The sequence below is a fragment of the Chionomys nivalis genome, chromosome 9 (genome assembly GCF_950005125.1).
Source record: "Chionomys nivalis chromosome 9, mChiNiv1.1, whole genome shotgun sequence".
Classification (NCBI taxonomy): Eukaryota; Metazoa; Chordata; class Mammalia; order Rodentia; family Cricetidae; genus Chionomys; species Chionomys nivalis.
The window spans coordinates 17,338,051-17,355,516 of NC_080094.1; positions in this window are offsets into that span (position 1 = coordinate 17,338,051).

The following is a 17,466-nucleotide window of genomic DNA, read 5'->3' on the forward strand; positions in this document are numbered from 1 at the left end:
TGTAACTCCATCAGTAGGATGCTTGCTAGCATACACGGGGCCTCAGCAGCACATAAAACCACTGTGCGCCTATATTCTCAGCCTCTGGGGAGGATAGAGGTGGGGGGTGGAAGCCAGAGGATGAGAAGCTCAAGGTCATTCTCAGCTACTTGATGTGTTCAAGGTCAGCCTAGACTGCGTGAGACTCTGTCTCAAAACTGAACATTGAGAAACAAGAACTTCTAGCTTGGGTGGAGAGAACTGGCTGCTTTAGCAAACCACCTGGATTTGGTTCCCAGCACCTCCCTACATGGTGGCTCACAGCCGTCCATAACTCGCACATTCCAAGGGTATGATGCCTTCTTCTGACCACTGAGGATACCAGGCACACAGGTGGTCTACATGTATTCATGCAGACAAAGCATCCATACACATAAACCCCCCAAAATTTTAAAGAAATGTCTGGCTGGCATTTCCAAGTGCAAGTTCTCATTTAAAATTTCCCCCCAGCGGCTTATAATTAAAGTGTTCAAAACTACAAAAAGATCTTAACAACTCGTGCGTAGAACAAGCGTGCATACATGCCACCCGTGCCGTGGTAGGTCTGAGATCACGCGTTTCTGTCTCTTCCAAAGCAAGTAGGAGGTGTAAATTCACTCTATGCCATTGACACTGTCGGTGCATTTCACTTGTTTCTGGGTTTTACTGTGTGTGCCTGCAAGTGTGTGTGAAAGTGTGTATGCGTGTGTACGTGTGCCGAGGCAAGCATGTGGAGGTCAGAGGGCATCCTTGAGTGTCCATCCTCGCCCTCCACCTTGCCTGTGACACTTCTTCATGCCCCAGGAGCTCCCAGCAGCTCTTCTGCCTGCTGCTTGTCCCTTTAGGGACACACTGGAATCACAGATGTGTGCTACTGTGTCTGGCTTGATGTGTATTCAAGGGATCCAAACTCAAACCATCAGGTTTGCGCAGCCAGCGCTTTGCCAACTGAGCCCTCACAACAGCCCATTGCTGGGTTTCCGTGAGGTGAAATTGACAGACAGTGAAATTCACAAGCGTTGTGTTCCCTGTTTCAGTGAGTTTGACTGGTGTAGACGCCTGTGCAGTGCCACACTGTCTTCATGGTATTCCCCCATCAGTCCACGGCATCTCAGCCCCGCCCCGTCCTGCACTCAGACCCTCACCCTTCCCAGACACAGATACTGCTCTGCTTATTTCCACCATAGATGAGAAGTCACCAAACTCAGTTGTTTGAAGTCTTCAGTGCCTCCCCAAGACTTCAAAATGTGCTTGTACTTGAAGATAGGCTATTCAATAAAAAGGAAGTTTAGGGCAAGCCCTAATTCCCTGTGATCGTGTCCTTATAAAAAGAGAAATTAAGACATAGCTATGCACAGAGAAGACCATGTGAAGACATGGGGCTCCCCCCCCCCTTAGGAAAAACAAAACAAAAACTCAGTCAACTCCTTGATGGCAGACTTTAACCTCCAGGATTGGGAGCAAGCCCATTTCTGTCGTTTAAGGCAACCAGACTGTGGTACTTGGTTTTGGCATTGCTAACAAAGATACCAGGATTGTCTTTCCAAATTTTCATAGAAATAAAAAAAAAAAAAAAAAAAAAAGCCAGCCAGTATAGCAGTCATGATGACCTGAACTGAGTCCTCATGTGAAAACCAGGGTGTGGTGGCACATGCTTGTACTCCTAGTGCTGAGGAGGCTGCGGCAGGTAGGTGGCTGAGTTTTTCTGTCTCAGAGAACAAGGTGAGGCTGGAAAGATGCTCAGTGGTAAGAATGCAGGCTGTGCAAGCATGAGGACCTGAGTTCAGATTCTCCAAACCCACGTCAAATCTGGTCCCAGGTCAGTGAGATAGCTCAGTGGGGAAAGGCGCTTTTGCCAAGCCTGTTGGCTTGAGTTTTATCCCTTGGACCCACCTAGTGAAAGGAAAGAACTGACTCCTACAAATACACACGGACGGACACACACACACACTCACAAATAAAAACCTTTTTTAAAAAAATGAAAAGTGGTTATGGCCGTGTGGGCTTGTAACCTCAGTCTGCAGAGGGAAGCCATGATGCAACCCCTGGGGCTTGCTGGCCAGCCTGCCTGGCTGAAAATGGCTCACTTCAGGTTCAGGGACAGACTCTTTCTCAAGGGAGTAAGACAGAGCGTGACTGATAGAGAAGATGCCCAGTGTCTGCCTCAGGCTTGTGCAATGCCCAGCACCTGTACAGATACCGTGTGTGTGTGTGTGTGTACGCACTTGTGCATGCGCGTGTATGTGTATGCGCGCGCGCGCGCGTGTATCTGGTTTTGTCCAGTCTAAGGCTCCTGGGATTTATCCATGATGTCCTGTCTCTTTGTTGATGGTTAATATTGCACCCTGCGGCTTTGGGGCAATTTGTTTTTTAACAATTGGCTGTTAAATGCTTCCTTTATGTGCTTTATGATCTGTTCTCGACAGCTGTCGGGTCTGGGGCCTCTCCATGGACACATCAGAAGTGGATGTCAGGGCTTCAGCAGGAGCAAGAGAGCTCTCTTCACGGTCAGTCACACATAATAGCCGAGAGCGAGGAGGTGGGTGGCCATGACGGCCAAATCACCTAGAGCCAAGACCAGCCATCCTGCTGATCATGGGAGAAGCGGTATATTTGGAGTTTTATGAAACACACTCTCAGTTGTGAGACCCAAATGCCCCTGGGGTGTCCACATTTTTCGTGTGTGATGGTTAACTTGACACAGTCTAGAACTGCCTGGGAAGGGAGTCTCAGGGAGGGACTGTCAAGATTAGGTTAACCTGTGGGCAACTCAGGGAGCCAAGGGGAGATGATTTTGATGACCTTAACTGAGGCTAGAATACGTACTTTCCCACCGAGGATGGCCCCATTCCCTAAGCAGAGGATCCTGGATAGGACGGGAATGCAGAGAGCCAGCAGAGTTCAAGGGTGTGTGCATGAATCCATTCCTTTCTGCTGCTTCTCTTTCTTTATTTTTGTTTTACCTGCATGCGTGTCTGTGTGAGGGTGTCAAAAGCATGCCAACTGGAGTTACAGACAGGTGTGAGCTGCCATGTGGGTGCTGGGAATTGAACCCCGGTCCACTGGAAGAGTAGCTAGTACTCATAATCACAGAGCCCTCCTTTCAGCTTCTTAGCTATGGATGCACCCTGAGCAGATGTCTCAGGCTTCTGCCACTGTGAGTCCCTGAATTGAAATGTAATCTGGAACTCTGAGCTGAAATGATCTCCTCTTCCCCAGGTTGCTTTTGTCAAGGTATTTCTATCACAGCCACAAGAGACAAATCAAGACAGCATGCGGCTCTGTCTGTGTCTTGTTTCTTCCACCTGAATGGGGCCTGGCCAAAAAAAAAAAAAATGCTTCACTTTGCTATCATCCTTTCTAGCAATGTGAATAGTTAAATTAGGAATTATAGGGAATTGTGGTGCAAACATCTAGTCCTAGCACTCAGGACACAGAGGCAGGAGGATCTCTGTGAGTTTAAGGCCAGCCAGGTCTGCAGCGTGAGTTCTGGGCCACCCAAGGTGAGACCCTGTCTCCAGAGAAAAGAAAAGAAAAGAAAAGAAAAGAGAAAGAAAGTGCAGGACTGCGCCCTTTATCACAAATCCTAATTTAATATTTTCACCAATAAAATCAGAGAAGTGCATATTCCACATTGCCTTCATTTGTTTTATTCCAGAAATTCTTTTTATCTGAAATGTTTTCTGACTTTGAAGTTCTGAGGCATTGCTTTTTGGCACAGTTTGTCTGCTCTGTCCCACGTGGCCTCGGAAACCTCATCATTTCACTCAGTGGTGATGGCTTTTGGCTTTTTCAAGACAAGGAAAACGCCTATGGTTTCACTTTGAAGCTTGCTAGAGAAAAATTCCTGGGACCCTTATCATGCGGTAAGGAAATTTGAAACAAAAGATAATTTGGATTTGGAAATGATGCCTGTATTTGGCTCCTCTGTCACCCACAGGATGTGAAGAGTCATTGTGGCAGTTTCCTGGAGCCTAGTGACACGTGAAGTGATCCGTTTGTGGCTGATGATGACGAAGGCGGCCTCCTGCGCCGTCCAGGAATGAGCTCCCTGCTGCCCAGCTCACACTGCAGCTTCATCTGCCTCCACAGGTTCGGGAATGCTTTCCTTGGTCCATCTAGGAGCAGGGCTGAAAGCAGGTTTGTCTTCCTTCCCTCCCCAAAGTCATCATTACCACAACCGAAAGATGTACAGGAACTCCCCAAGCCTGCTTCCCACTTAGTGTTGCTGCGCGAGCAGTGTCATTGACCTAGTAAAGGGCTGTATTCAAATCGATTGTGCTTTACTGGTTGGTTTTTCCTGATTTTTTTTTTATTCCTTTGCTGCTAAGATTTGCCCTCAGGCCCTCCCCCTCATGAGTGCTATGGAGCCACACCCCCAGCTTGGTATATTTCCATGCCTGTGCTAGAGGATTGACCATACCCACATTTGTGAACCCAGGAACCTCTCTCTAGTTAAACATCCCCAACGATGGCACCTTGGAAGTCTCATTGCCTTCTTTCCCCAGCGTTAAACCTGCTCCTGTGGCTGAGTTCCAGGGTCAGCCAGCAGCCAGGCCTAGGAGGTGGGGCAGGGCTGTGCTGAGTGGGCTGGCTCAGGATTCACTCTCCCTCTGTGCCAGACAGTAGGGACACTGAGCACAAGAGGGCCTTGGGTGCGAATCAGATCCCCACAGTTGCAGGGGAGAACTTGGCCCAGGACCCACCAGAGGAGAGGCAGAGCCAGAGCCTTGGGTGGTCCCAGCATTTCCACGGCACTGCCCCCCAAAGCACAGCTCTGGTCCTGGAGCACAGGGAGGCCCAATTAGTCTGTCAGCTGGACCAGGATGGGCCTTTGGGATGATGAGAACCCCAGGGGGCAAAGGGAGGCAGATGGGTGGCCAGTGGAGGGGTTCCGAAGTTAGAAAGGGGAGATCCTGAGGGCAGTCTACTGTGGGAACCACAGGAAAACACCATTCACAGTTGAAGGGAAGAAGTATGGTGTGTGTGGGTGTGCATGCGCGTTCTCTCTCTCTCTCTCTCTCTCTTGCAAGGGTTGGGGGGCAAGCGGGAGAGAGCAAAGCCTTGGAGTCTTGTGTGGCACATTCCTGTCACTACATCACCTGGGAGACTGAGGCAAGATGCTTCTCCAGTTCGAAGCCAGCGGTTACATAATGTGACCTTGTCAGAAAGAAAAAAAGGCAGAAAAGGGAGGGAAAAAAAATCTTTCCTAAACATTATTTTAGGAGACATGGTTTGAACTTTAAAATGATTTGGAGAAAGGGTGGGAATGTGGGAGCCCACATGGAGGTGATGGCACAACCGCCCAAAGCAAGTGAGCAAAACAAGTGCCCGCTGGGAGGAGCAGGCCCTAAGGGGTGTCCTGTGCTCAGAGCAGCAACAAGGCTAGCATCCTAGAAGGGAAAAAGCAAACGGAGGAGAAGCCATCGTTGTTTAAGTGGGAAGGAAAAGTTTCCGTGGTTTGAAGAATGCCCTGGGCTTTGGAGATTGGAAGGCTCACTGGTTTCCAGGCAGAAATGATGGAAAAAAGACTCACAACTAGACAACGCCAGGGAAGAGCTTGAAATTCCATGATTAAAGGAAAAGTTCACATAAGTGTCCCAGCGGAGAGAACAAGTCACAAAGAATGGGGGGGGGGGGCTTTCAGACCAGAATTCTAAGTCTCCTTGTAGGGCAGCTTTCTGTGTGACGTTCAGTCCATGAGTGCTGGCTCTGCAAGGGCAGGAGCCTGAGTTGGAGCCACAGCCCCAAGTGTAAAACGCTGAGCGTGGTGGCCCTCACTTGTCATCCAGCCCCGGAGAAGTAGACGCAACAGGACAGTCCAGGCCACTGAGAGACCCTGACTCAAAAAATAATAACAAGATGAGCAGCATCTGAGGAATGGCAGCTGAGGTTGGCCTCCGTCACACAAACAAGAAGGAAGGGAAGAAGGGAGGGAGGGAGGGAGGGAGGGAGGGAGGGAGGGAGGGAGGGAGGGAGGGAGTCAAGGAAGGGTCAAAGCTACCTGTGTGAATCTACTCCCCATCTGTCAGGAAGCCATACCATAGTGGCCAGGCAGCCATTCACCAGCCTTGGCAGGAGATACGTATAAGGCAGGGAGACGAAGCCAGGGTGAGCTAAGCCACCAACCCGTGTCTAACCAGCTCCACGTGATGAAGAATGGTGAGCTGGTGTTGTGGTTTGGCTGTCCCCTGAGAAGCTTGCATTGAGCTTAACCTGGTGGCACAGGCCTATAATCTAAGATAATTTAGAAGCTGAGGCTGGAGGATAGCAGGTTTAAAGACAGTGCCTGGGCTGTAAGGGCCTGGAACAATTTGATGAGATGTTGTCTCAAAAAGAACAACACAAACAAACAACAATAATCAGAAACAAATGAGGCTGGGGATGGAGCTTACCTAGCTTGTCGGAGGCCCTTGGCTCAATGTGCAGTATGGGGATGCTCACTTCGAAAGTCCTAAAAGACAGGGTATGTAAGCGGTGACTAGGTCATGGGAGAAGGGCCATGTCCTCATGAGCAGATAAAGCCATTATCACAGGACCGGGTTAGTTGCTGGCTCTCCCTCCCTGCTCCTTTCCTTTTCTCCCTCTGTCTCTTACCATGAGATGACTTCCATACAGCAAGTAGGACTTCACCTAGACACAGGCGTGGACCTCCCAGTTAAACTTCTAGGCTGTATAATTTACCCAGTTCATAGTTACAGCAGCAGTACATAGACTGGGACAGATGAATTTTTAGTAGAAACCTGTATTAGTTGCTTTTCTCATTGCTCTGACCAAATACCGGATGTGGTGCAACTTAAGAGAGGAAGGACTCGTTTCCAGGCACAAAGTGGCAGGGCAGGCTGGTCGCAGGAGAATGAGGTCGCTTGCTCCTGCCTGAGCAGATCAGAGAGCAGAGAACTCACCTAGCCTTCTCTTTTCCCTTTTATTCAAATCAGGCTGCCAGTCCATGGGATGGTGCCACCCACTTCAGGGTGGGTCTCCCTCACTTAACCCTCTTTGGAAATACATATGTTTTCATGTATGTGTGCTGGTGCCCATGTGTGCTCAGGGCAGCATTAGGTGTCTTCCCCCATGATGCCCCACATTATTTTTTGAGGCAGGGTCTCTCACTGGATGTGGAGCGTATCAACTGGCTCAAGCAGTTGGCCAGCAAGCCCTAGGAACCCTTTTGTCTCTGCCTCTCAAACGCTGGGTGTACGGGTGCACACCCCGTGCCTGACTTAAAAGGGTGACGAGGACCCAAACTCAAGTCCTCATGCTTGCAGGGCAAGCAGTTTACCAAACAAGCCATCCCCCAGCCTCAATAAGACTCTTCTAAAACCAGCTGCCCTTCAGTGAGACTTTAGGAAGCAAAAACCATTAGGAAAATTCGCAAGAACAGCAATAACCAAGGCAGGCTAGCTGGGCTGGGGGAAATGGTAGGGGTGGGGTGGAAACCATCCATGGAAAGCAAGCAGCAGCTGAGTTGTTCCCAAATGTTCCCGTTTTCCTTAGGTTTTTTTTTCTTCTTTTTCTTTCTCAGGGAAGATGTGACTTCTAATTTTTTTAAAGTCATTTTGCCATTGTTGCATTTTAGATCCATTTCTGTTACTATAACAGAACACATGAGACTGGAAAAGTTCTAGAGCAGAGAGGTTTATTTTATCTCACAATGTGGATGTCTGAGAGCATGGGCCTGGTTGCTGCTTGACTTTTAGGGCAGGTAACATGGTTCTCCAAGAAGCAGAAAGACTAGTGAGCATGATGGGAAGAAAGGAGGGACAGAGGAACATTTTATAACCACCTACTCTCCTGGTGCCAGCTCAGCCATTCCCCAGAGAATTGAGTTCATTCTCCAAGGAATAGCCTCAAAGTCCCCACGCTGAACACCATTACATTGGCAGACAAATTTCAACCTGGGTTTTGGCAAGAAAACCATATCCAAAACCATAGCAGCCGTAAAACAAATACCAGAATCGTGCTTTGTAATTTATGTATGTATTTCAGGTGGTGCTCGAAGGGCCAGTTGAGTTCCTGCTGATTCTGTTTTCGTGAGCACTGATCTTGACTCCTGCCAGGCTTTCCCATCTGCCTTTGTATCCCCTCCCTTCTAATGTCTTCTAAGAACATAATTTTTGTCTCCACCCGCAAGTTATCAAGGCTGTAAACAGATGCTGTGTCTAGCCCTTCCTCAGACTTTCACCTCTCCTGACCCACACTTAAATATCCCTCCATCCCCACCCCAAATCTCAGGAGAAAGTCTCGCCTCTTGTTTAGCATGAGCAACAGAGGCCGTTCCCAGTTCCTGCCATCACCCCCATCTCCGCCCCAAAACTCCCACCAATCTACAGGCCTCTGCCTCCTGGCTTTGATGGCCCTCATCCTTTTTCTTCTCCCTTGGACCTACGTCTGTTGCTTGCAAGACCTTCTCTCTGTCGTCTGTCTGTCTGTCTGTCTGTCTGTGTCTCTGTCTCTCTCCCTACCCGTAATATTTTTGCCTAGTTCAGCTCTCCATCACAGCATATCCCACTCCCTCCGGACCCTCGGAATTTCTAGCTCTCCTCGCCTCTCGTCCCACCCTTTCCTTGATTCAGCCCAGCCCAAGCAGGGACACACCAGTCCTTGCTTCTGTGTGGCTCAGAGATGCCACCCTCCTTGGCTTGGCTGCTGTCTGTCTCCCTGAGTCCCTTACCACATCTTTCTGATTTTCCTCCCCAATACCTTTTTCTTAGATTTTTTTTCTGCAATGCTCCCAGATGGTTTTTGCCACACAAATGCCTCTGGACCTTCATTCCCCTGTTCAGAACTCTTGCAGAAAAGTTCATTTCTCTCCAGCTTCTGGTAAAGAGATGGCACAGGGTTTGAAAACTTTGTTTCGTTATAAACATTTTTGTTTATTTTTGCCTCTATCTTCCACTTCATTGGAAGCTCCCATTCCCTTTCTTCTTCTCATCTTTCCTCCTCCTCTCCCCACTCCTCCTCCTCCCCCTCCTCCTCCTTCATTTTGTTGTTGAGACAGGGTTTCTCTGTGTTGCTCTGGCTGTCCTGGAACTCACTCTGTAGACCAGACTGGCCTCTAACTCAGAGGTCCTCCTGCCTCTGGGAGTGCTGGGATTAAAGTCCTGTGCCACCACCACCACCCTGTGGATTCCATTCTTCCTAAGACAATCTTCCCCAAAGAGGAATGGGACACTTCCCCCTCCTCCCAGGAATGCAGTCCAACTGGTATTTGAATGCCTAAATTGGGGAAATTAGTTTCTCATTGACCAACAATTTGGGTTCTAAACATAATGAGCAATCAAAGCTGTTCCTGATTATGGGAGAGTGGGGTTTAAGAAGGATGGTGAAGGCCCCTGGGAAGGACACCCAGGAAGAATTAGGAAAGGGCTGAGAAGAAAGGGGTGTGGATGGGACGCGTCAGGCCAATAGAACAGAGAGGGACAGCCTTGGGGTCAGCAACCACCTGGGCTGCCTTCTGACCTTTGACAAATGTCTGGGAGAAGGACCCCCAGCCAGCCATCTGCCTGTGGTTCTAGTAGGAGCCCTGAATAGCAGAGCTGTGCTGCATGGGGCAAGCCTCCAGAACCTGAACCTGAAGCCCAGCCCAACACTGGGAGGTGCAGTGGACAAATGGGACCCAAGGCTGTAGACAGCCTGATGCCCCTGGTCATCTCCTCCAGGGTATCTGTTTTTGTTTATTTCTTTGTTTTTTCAAGACAAGATTTCTCTGTGTAACAGCCCTAACTGTCCTGAAACTAGTTCTTGTAGACCAAGCTGACCTCATAGAGATCCGCCTGCCTCTGCCTCCCAAGTACTGGGATTAAAGGTGTGCGCCACCGCCGCCCGGCCTCCTCCCAGGTATTTTACGGAGGCCTGACGAGTTCTCATCCCCAGCAGCTCTTCCTGAGTCCTTCCTTGTAGCTACAGATCTGGTGGTATTTTGTGTTTTAACAAATAAAGCTTGCCTGAAAATCAGAGTACAGAGCTAAGCCACTAGAGGCCAGACAGTGCTGGCACACACCTTTAATCCCAGGAGGCAGAGGTAGACGGGTCTCTGTGAGTTCAAGGCCATCCTGGGCCACATTAGATTGATCCAGCCTCTAAGTGAAACAGAGCCAGGTAGTGGTGGCTCACATCTTTAATCCCAGCACCAGGGAGGTGGAGATGGGAAGTGATAAGGAGGGAGGAGACAAGAGCTCAGATTCAGTCTGAGGTTTGGTGGAAACAGTTGCAGTCCTGAGGTGTAGTCTGAAGCAGGCAGTCAGAGAATGCAGTCTGAGGATGCAGTCTGGGGTGCAGTCTGCTTCTCTGATCTTTCAGCTTTTACCCCCTAATATCTGACTCTGGATTTTTATTAAGAACAATTAGAATTCGTACTACATCTGGCGCCCGACAGAAATAGCTGACTTCCCTCCAAACGTGTGCCACCTCTCTCTGCCATCCCAGCAGAGAGACAAGAATCCAGTGATCACTCCGGAGCCCCTCACAGGGCTGAGTGCTACTTTAGATCATTCCAGATGTTTTCTGCTCCTGCCCTCCTCTATGGCCTGGCCATGGACACCCGCAATCCTTCTTTTTTTGTTTGTTTCTTTGTTTTTGTTTTAAAAAGCCAGATATATTTTAAAAAGATCGTGCTTACAATAAGTAAATTATGTAGTGAAGAAACATCAAAATGAAGCTGATGAAAAAAGGCACATTTGCAGAGTTAAAGAGTACAAAGTTCCTCATTGGTTCCACTAACACAGAAGGAAAGGGAAACATATATTATAATTATGTTCTCAGTGGAAGGTGTCTGTCAGCAGACATTATTAACACTGGCTTCTTTTCTCCCTTTTGAGGGGCAGTTTTTCCCCTTTCTTGGTTTGGAGAGGCAAGTTAGTCTTCTGCCATGTAGAGGCAATACATCAGGGCTACAGCCAGGGCTGAGATGGCTGGGATCACCCAGTTGGTCCACCAACTGGAATTAGAGTCCACAGGCTTAGAGAATTAGAGTCCGAAGGCTTAGCAGCACTTCCAGGATCCAGTCAAGCTGGCTCATGCACACACACACACACACACACACACACACACACAGAATGACCATCTAAACCCATGACTGGTCCATTTTTCAGGTGGTCTGGAACAGCCCGTCTGTAATGGAGCACAGCAGAGGGACACACAGAAGCTGTGTGGTGTTGGAGTCAGTCTCCCGTGGATTCATGGGGGGCTGGACACCAAGAGTGTCTAGACACCACCTCTGCTCTCCAGGCTGTACATGGTCTATGCCCACCTGAATCCCTTCGCCCTGACGAGAGCACACTTTTCTCCCCAGACATTCCTCCTGGTACATCCGCCAGCTCCCCTCTGCTCTGCTTCTCTCAGTCCAGAGCGTAGGGGACAGCCTGTCTGTCTTCCCACACCAAAGCAGTGCCCAGCAGATGTCTCAGCGAACTGAGGAGTCACAGCAGAGCGGGCCTGCGATAAGGACAGTTTGGGGTGAAGGTCGGGTTCTGTCTGCCCAAGCATGAATTTTCCATGGCAACGGCAAGGCACGTCCCCATCCCCACCAGGGCAGCTGTTTCTCTTGTCTGTTTTGGCCTCTCCACATCCTCCCATCCTCTCTTCTCTGGATGATAATCCTGTGTACATTTTTACTCCAGTGCTTGTGAATAGACGAGAATGGGCGGAAACCGTTCCCAGGGCCCAACCATCCCCGACTCAGCGCCTGAGCAGCTCTGCTCCCCTCTAGCCTGTCCCCATCCCAAACCCTAGACGAATGCCGACCACTCAGACAGGGCGCAGCTCCAGCGCTGACTGGAATCAGCCTTCCACTCCCACACACCTGTTCCCTAAAGGCTTGCTCTGGCTCTGGCTTTGCTTGAAGGACAGTGACATTGCAGGGTCCTCTCCCTGAACTTGACAGCCCCCACCCCCATCCATTACTTACGTTTTGGTCCCAGAGTTTTGCGTCCCCCTGCTAGCACCTTCCAGATGTCTTTCCACACCTACAGTCTCAGATCAGCCTCTGGGGCCTGCTGACTATTGACCCTGGAAGCCTATGAGGTCTAGCCTTGGCATCCATTCTGGTGTCCTGGTAACTAAGAAGGACAGTGGCTGCCTCTCTAGTCCCTTTTGTACCCACTTCATGCACCAGCAGCCTGGGGTCTTTGCAGTGGCAGCTCTCTGATGTGTAACCAGTGACTTTGCATTAGGATGTTGGATATGCCTCTTGTCTGTCCCTAGAAAGCTCTCTTGGGACCTGGGTGGCTCAGAGCCTTGCAGTGTTCACCAAACACATGAAGCTCTCTCCTATATCTTGGTCATGTACATGCTATGAGCATCACCTGGTGCTCTCCCCTAACACAGTGACTTCCATAGGACCTGTTTTGTGACACACCCTCTCGCGCCCTAAGCCCAGGCATCTGTTTTGCTCTCTGTGGTCCCTGACCACACAGAGCTTCGTGGTCAAGGACTCTTCTGCTTACGTATCTATCTCCCTGAATTGGGTCAGGCTTCTGGAATCAGAGCCTGAGGCAGGGATCTAGATTCTAGGGACTTACTAGGACGTGAGGGGGGTGCTCTCAGGACACACAGACACAGAAACACACACACCTCAAACGCGCGTGCGCGCACACACACACACACCTCACATCCACACACACCACATCCACATTCAAGGAAAAGAAGAGAAAGAAGATAGGAGTACAGAACAGATGTCAGGTAGGGTTCAGACAGAGCCCAATCCAGGGGCTTTGTGGCATAAACCATGCTGTGCTGCCAACCTGTGCCCTAAGGCAAGGAGGCTACTTTTTGTGACCTGTATGGAGGAAGGTTCTAGAATTCCCTGGAGATGTCATCAGTCAGGATGATTCAGAGCACAAAGGGACCTATCACACCTACAAGAGGATGGGTGGGTACACTGGCCAGGTTGGGGTGTGTGTGCAGGGTACCGACAGCACCCCCTGTGGTGTGGAACCTCTGACAGGTTTCCAAAGGACTGAGAAGTGAGGATACTGGCTCCCCCAACACTAACAATCCCATCCTCCCATGGGCCTGCTGCCCTGGAAGAGGGGCCTAACCACAGCCCAAGGGAACATAGTGGGGCTGTCACAGGGACAGATGCCCACTCTCCTCCAGAGAAAGACTCTCCGCTGAGCACTGTCCCACTCACTGGGCATCTGTGTGCCCAACTGTGAGGCCACCGTTCTTATCTAGTCCGCATAATGGTCACATTGCATGTGGCAGTACGGGCTGGCAGGAGTGTTGGGACCTCAGACAGATGATATAACTGAGAGACAAAGATCTGAAATTCATCCCTGGCCGCTTTCAGTCCCTTCTGTGGGAGTAACCTTGAATTCAGCTCCCCCTGTCAACCATAAGAAGCTGGGTCACACTTGTACCCTACAACAGTGCTCAGTTAAATTCAGAGTCCCCAAGGGCCGTATCTGGCATTTGCAAGCTGAGAGGCCCACACATACATTTTGCATATAATTTGCATAATAAATGCATCTGGCTTGCACGTGTCCACATCGAGACCCCGTCAGCACTGCACAATGCTGAAGGTGTTTCTGAGCCACTCTTACTCCATGAGAGTCCATCTGGGCTTTGCGGAGTCCAGTTTCACTCTCCCTGGTCCTCACCTCTAGGCTGTACATCTACGCATGTCTGTGCACTCAGGGTCCTGAACAAATGGTTTTTGTCTACCTGGAAAGCGCCACTGTGAGCTGCTGCCCCAGGAACTTGTATACATTTGACAGTCACCCTTTTTGATGGTGCATGTGTAGTCCAAATGGATGGGCTTTGAGAGTGCAGACTTGTAAAGAGCTTTTAACAGAGAGGCCTAGGCATGTGTGCATAGAAAGAAGGGGATGCATGGTGATCATGGGTGATGGTCTGGGTAGAGTCGAGACCCCATACCTTAGTGTAGGTGCCTCCACAGTTGGCTTAGGGAAGCATGGGCTGTGCCTCTCTGAGCAGCAGGGGATCATCTGCAGGAGGGAGGGGCCCTGCCAGAAAGCTGGCCAAATCTAAGCATTCTATTTCTGTCCGCTAGAAGAGCTACATTCCATAAACTGTGTGGCTTTTAACAATCTTAAGGTGATGATCTTTGGATAAACAAGGAGCCATATACTCTGGGTGAGACAGAAGGAGGCTAAAAAGAAGACAGGGGCCCACTTCTTCTTTTTTCTTTTTTTTTTTTATGGAGCCTGTCCTGGAACTCGCTCTGTAGACCAGGCTAGCCTTGAATTCACAGAGATCCTCCTGCCTCTGCCTTCTGAGTGCTGGGATGAAAGGCAAGCACTACCATCACCTGGATTGGGACTCGCTTCTGAGGAGGGCATAGAGGTGGAGAAGGGAGGGGCCCAAAACACAGAGCATGCCTAGCATCAGGGCCCCAGACTCACGCACCACAGGTAAGCCCACCTCTCTGCATCCGTTCTCTCTTCTCCCACCTCAGGAGGAGGTCCACCGAAGACGCAGGGCAGCTCCAGTGTCCAGTAGAGGTTCTCACCCACCTCCCCCCCAACACCGCTGAAGTATTCTAAATGCAAACATTTACTTCTGTGTCCCTCTAGGGTTTTTGGGTCATCCTGATAGCGTCCCTGGGGATGCCTGTTAACCAGGGTTATCGAGGTAGAGGATGTGTGTGCCTCTGTGGGGTGCGCATGTTTCCATGAGACAGTGCAGCTAATTGTGAATTGTGTCTGGAGGTGCCTGCACACGTCACGTGAACGGAAACTGTGCTTCTGTGTGTGGTGCCTCTGGAATCTCCGTCCAGGTGGAGAGACTCCCTTCTGAGTCAGGGAGGACATGATTGTCTGCCTGCCTCTGGCCTCCTTAGGTTTCCTGTCTGGCAGATGCAGCGTGGCCTCATCATCCACAGCGAGACCCCAGTCTCTGACTGTATCCAGCCAAGCCCCTGAGCATCTTCCTGTGCCGATGTACTCCTCCTCCACGGGGATGGGGCCCAGGCACTGGCTCCCCAAACTGTTCCAATTAAAGGAGTCTTTTTTTTGATGTCAGCCACCTGGGAAGGGGAAGCGAGATCCATCTGTCCTTCTAGCCCCCCGTTCAACATGGACATTCTCAAGTTCAAACAGGGTCCGGCCTCCTTCCTGTGAGTTGTGGGCCCCACATCTGGGGCTGGGGAAGGGACTGAGATGAAGGGGTGGGACCCTTTGGAAAAAGATCACAGCTTGTGGGGTGGGGGAGCTTTCTCCCAGAGCCAGCTGAGTAGTGCTGCCGAGCAGTCAGAAGCCAGCAGGGTGAGGAACTGGGCTCTGTTCGTTTGCCCTTCATATGTTCCACTTTCTGGAAAGCAGGAAGTCAATGGCTTCAAGAGCACAAGTACCCCATACTACTAAATGGCTCCTAACATCTCTGGTAAACATGAGGCACTGGGTGTATCTGGAGAGTGGCCTGACCCATTGGCGCTAGCTCAAATGGTAGATTATTAGAAGCAGATCAAGGAAACCATGGCTCGTCACCAAATGGCTCTGTTTCACGAGCACTGTGGCTTCCTCTCTAGGTTACTCTCCTCACTCCGAACTGGCACAGACTGTGGACATAGCGTGCCCGGGTGTGTCTTCTCACCTCCAAAAGCTCCTGTAGTGGTTTGAATAGAGCCCCGTCCTGCTAAAATTTAGTTCCATCAGAACCTCAGATTGTGACCTTATTTGGAAACAGGGTCTTTGCAGATATATTTACTTAAGATGAGGCTGTTCAATGGCCGCTGTCCTTATAAGAACACAGAAGAGGGTCATGCGAAGACCAAGAGAAAGGCTAACACAGAGATGGAAATGCTGCAGACATGAACCAGGGAGCGCTCAAAGCCACCAGAAGCTGGAAGAGGCAAAGAAAGATTCCTCCCAGAGGAATGACCCAGATAATACTTTGATTCTGGTCGTTAAGCCTCCAGAGATGTTGGACAATAAATCACTGTCGTTTCTAAACAGTTTTTGTTAAATTTATTATCTTGTTTTAAGAATGTCCGTGTACCATAGTGTGTGTCTACATCTGGAGGGAGCCAGAAGAGGGCATTGGATATCCTGGCACTGGAGTTACAGGCACTTGTGCACAACCATTCTGACCCCGCTGTTAACCACTAGGCCATCTCTCCAGTCCCATAAAATGCTGTTAGTTCTCAACTGCTTGAATTGGTAGTTCAGAAACTAAAACACTCACACCTTAAAGGGGATTGCAGTCATCTGTGTCCCACCATTACTGGGGGCAAGAGAAAAGACAATCAGCCTGGCTTAGGTCAGCTGCCTGCCCCGAGGGACTAGCTAGAGAGGGCAGGGCATAGATGTGGGTTCAGAACTGCTCTTTCCAGTATCCAGCACCTTGGATACCAAATAGGTTTACTCACACCTCAAAATTACTTTTTAAAAAATCACTTATTTTATGTGTGGTTATTTTTTCTGCATAACCAGTGCCCAAGGAGGCCAGAAGAGGAGGTCAGGTCCTCAGGAGTTGCGCTCTTCAAGTGCAGCAAATGCTTTTAACTGCTGAACCATCTCTCCAGCCCCTCAAAATTACTTTAGGAAGAAACTGGAGTTGGGGGAGACAGCTCAGTCAGTGGAATGCTTGCTTGTGGTGCAAGCATGAAGACTTCAACTTGATTCTAAAAAACGGCTTTTAAAAAGAAAAAGAGAAAGAAAAACCAGCCAGGGATGGTGGCGAGAACTTGTTAAACCCAGTGCAGGAGAGGTGGAATCGGAGTCACTGGGGCTCACTGGCCAGCCAGCCTAGCCTACTTGGCAGACTCCAGAACAGTGAGCAGCCTTGTCTCCAAGAAACAAGGTGGGTGGTGCCTAAGAATCAGCGCCTGAGGTTGACCTCAGCTCCGAACTCATGTGTGCATATGCACAGCACACACCCCAACACACCGAAGTGTGGGGAGCGGGGGTCAGGGACCTCCAAGCAGGCTCCTGAACCATAGCGGTTCAGATTCAGAGTGCTGTGACCCGTGAGGATGAGTCAAAGCTAGAAAGAAGTGGTCCTCTTGGATGACAGAATCAGGATTCAAAAGACTTTCTTGAAGGGAAGGCAGCTAACAAGATGATGCCCAATAAGAAGGGCGATATAGACCAACTCAGGTTTTAAGAGTCATTTTCATGAATGAAACATGCAGGAAGCCTGATATCATGAGGATGTCGTAGCAATATTCTGTGACTAGAAGCTAATAATGAATTACTGAAGCAGACACCAGACCGTGGCCCACCTGATTAAAAGCTTTTATTGGAGACAAACGGGGCAGGGGCAGGGGGGTGGAGGGGGGTGAAGGGGAATGTGAGTTTGTTCTTGGCGGGGTTGGAGAGGTAATGGGTGTTTGGGTGCAGCTCTTACCTAAGAGAAACACAGTGCTGACCCATCACTGAACCCAGACAGACGGCCTGACCACTCTACCCGGGTTGCGGGTTGCGGGAAGTTGTTGAGAAGGGAAATCTGCAGTGTTAGATCTCCTAGGGGTGCCCATAGGCAGTG